This window comes from Cricetulus griseus, chromosome 2, assembly GCF_003668045.3.
Source record: "Cricetulus griseus strain 17A/GY chromosome 2, alternate assembly CriGri-PICRH-1.0, whole genome shotgun sequence".
NCBI lineage: Eukaryota > Metazoa > Chordata > Mammalia > Rodentia > Cricetidae > Cricetulus > Cricetulus griseus.
This window is the reverse complement of record NC_048595.1, coordinates 211,352,038-211,355,347: the sequence shown is the minus strand read 5'-3', so window position 1 is coordinate 211,355,347 and position 3,310 is coordinate 211,352,038.

Here is a 3,310-nt window from a genome sequence, read left to right as displayed (position 1 = left end):
TTGAGTAACTGTTTACATGTTATCAACATAGAGGCCTTTACTCTGTGACCATGGGATGCATTTCCTTTCACTTGTCTTTTTACTTTTTTTTTCTGAGATAGCCATTTGCTTTTAGCATGCAAGTCTTATGTTTCCTTGGTTAAATTTAGTTTCAATTTTCCTTCTCTTTCTCTCCCTTCTCTTTTTCTCAAGGCAGAGTCTCGCTGTGTTGCTCTGGCTGTCCTGGAACTTACTATGTAGACCAGGCTGGCTTCCAGCTTACAGAGATCTCACAGACTCCTGCCTGCCTCTGTAATCAGAGTTCTGGGATTAAGGGCATAGGCTACCACCACCACTTGGCTCGTTTCTTTTTTAATACAATAATTTTTTTTTATTTGCTTTTTTGGTTGTTCATTGTTAGTAAAGAAATGTAACACATTGCTCCTTTTCAGTGTATGGAATATGTTGATTTTGTATTCAACTTGCTGAGTTTATTGGCACTAGCTGTTATTTTTGTGGACATCTCTGGTGGTTTCTACATACACAATTATTTTTAGAAACATTTTAACAGTATTCCATAAACAAATCCTTTCTCATTTTGTTCACAGGTCTTCTTATCTCTACCCCCTCCCTCAGTTCCCCTGGGCTTCCTTCCAGCACTCACTGGCGTGCTCATTGGCGCTTTCTTTGTGCCTGTTCACACCATTCTCTCCTTTCTGTGGTTTTGATATGTTCTCATAACCTCAGGGCAGTGTCCTCACTCTTTAGCAGAGCTTAGAAAGTTCTTGAAGGTCTGACCCAGTTCTTGAAACTCTGAACTGTTGTAGCCTTGGAGCATTATTTGCGCACCTTGGGACCTCTGGACTGCTCCCTTGCCTGGTGTATTCTATCACCAGTCTACAATGCCAGAAAGCCTTGGTATAGCTAGTTTAGGAGACTGTGGTACTCCTCAGGAGCTCATACTTATCTCATGCCATTTCACACAGTATTTAAGTTTTCTTTCTTATACAGCTCCTTAAATAGACTGTGTTCTTGCATTAAGAGGAATGTGGACTGTCCCTTAATATATTATTCATTTTTAATGTAATTATGGGCCCTGAAAAGGTACTGAGAAAGGACACACGACAGGAAGATTTGGAGAAGTGATGTACTTTTGTAGGAAAAGGAGCAAAACAAGATAGGAATCAAGGGAGCTAGAGAAGAGCAGATCCATCCTCTTTTATCATCTATTAAAATGAAGACAATTGCAAGAGCTTCATATATTCCACTCAACTAAACCCTATTACTTGAGAATAATGTTTATTGACAATTGACTGTGTCCTGAATCCTCTTGGCACCTATGATGGAGTTGAGATAAGGTAAGAAGCAATATTTGCCTGCACATTGAATAAGATGAGGCAGCCTGGGGAAGAGCAAAGGCCTAAAAGGATGCAACACATGATATATAGAGAGTATGCAGGATTGAGAAGATACAGTAGGTGCAGGCAAGAGGAAGAGCAGGGAAAAATAAAATGAAAGTGATTTTCAGTGTGTGTGGTGAAAGCTGTCGTGTGTCTGGGGCTAGTTCGCCAACATAGAAAACAAGGCTCTCTCTCCTCTGCTCCAGTGTTTTTTTAAGGAAGGAAGCTCCTGGGGAGGTCAGATAGACACACCCTTTACAGAGACATCACTCACAGTGGAGATCAGAGCTTCAGGATGAGAAAGAATGCTGCACTGTGATTTAGTAAGGTGTCCCTGCTGGTGGGGCATGGTGCTAGCACTTTGAATGACTGTCCCATTGCTTTCCTCCGGGACACTGGAAGGTGCCAAGTCATCGGATAGCAGATAGCAGAGGGGTTGGAGTGTGTGGATCCTTCTTGGTGGTGTACTTCTGTAAAGAGTTACATGCACAAAACCCTTAAGGAGAGTTAAGGACTTGATAACTAGTTAGAAACTAAAGACAACTATCTTTAGAAAACATTTATTTTACTTTTAGCTATGTGTATGTGCGTATGTATAAGCATGAAAGTGCCAGTGCCTGCAGAAACCAGAGGCTTTAGATCTCCTGGACCTGGGATTACAGGAGATTGTGAACTACCCATGTGGGTTCTTGAAATAGGACTCTAGTCCTCTTCAAGAGCAGCATTTGCTCTTAGCTACTGAGCCATCCCTTCAGCCCCATTAAGGCAACTTTCTAAAAATGCTTTTTGGGAACCAAAAAATGTTAAAATTATTTTGAAGTCTTATATTTCATTCCTTCCTTCCTTCCTTCCTTCCTTCCTTCCTTCCTTCCTATCCTTCTGTGTCTGTCTGTCTGTCTATCTGTCTCTCTCTCACACACACCTCATGTAGCCCAGGCTGGTCTTGAAACTACTATGTGCTAACAATGGCCTTGAATTTATGATCTTCCTGTCTTTGCCTTCCAAGTGCTGGGATTGTAAGGGATGCTCCTCTGTCTGCAGTTTATGTGGCACTGAGGGTGGAACTCAGGGCTTTGTGGATGCCAGGAATGCAGTCTGCCAGTTAAACATTATCATTCACAGTTTTAAATCATACAGAAAATACCTTTTGCTTCCCTACTTTGTCCACCAGGCTGTGTTCAGAGCTTTGAGAGGATGAATACACTAGCCAGGAGATAGCTGAGTTTTATGGACTTGTGGTGAACATATTTTCCTATAATAATTTTAGCTATGAGATTGCTGAAGCATGTGTTCATGGCTGTGTTCTTAGGACCAAAAGGATGCTGTTTTAGTTAGCATTTCTATTGTTGTGAAGAGACACCGTGACAACATAAACTCTTACAAGGAAAACATTTAACTGTGGTGGCTCACTTACAGTTCAGAGGTTCAGTCCATTATCATCATGGTAGAATATGGTGTCATGAAGGCAGGTATGGTTCTGGAAAGGTAGCTGCTACATTCTAATATGTAGGCCACAGGAAGTAGACATCTCACTAGCCATGGCTTGGACATATATGAGACACACAAACACACATACACACAAAATAAAGAAATGGGAGGTCATTCACTATGTGAGGAATCAATGAGAAGGCATCATTTGAAAATTAGATTTTCCAGTCACCAGAACTATAAATTTGCTGTTCATTAGATAATTAATCTTATGGTATTTGTTGTATCAACGTTAACAAGCTAACATATTCTTACCTGGAGGTGGACCTGGAGTCAGTTAAGGATGGACAAGTGGAAAGGATGAGTGGGAAGGATAACTTGAGGTATGAGTAGAGCCTGAGAAAATGGGTGGTGGTGTGGAAAGATGCTGAGTAGGTGAACCAAAAGAGGTTTCTAGAGTGGATGGCACTAGTCCTGAGTGTGGCACTTGGAGAGAGGTTTTC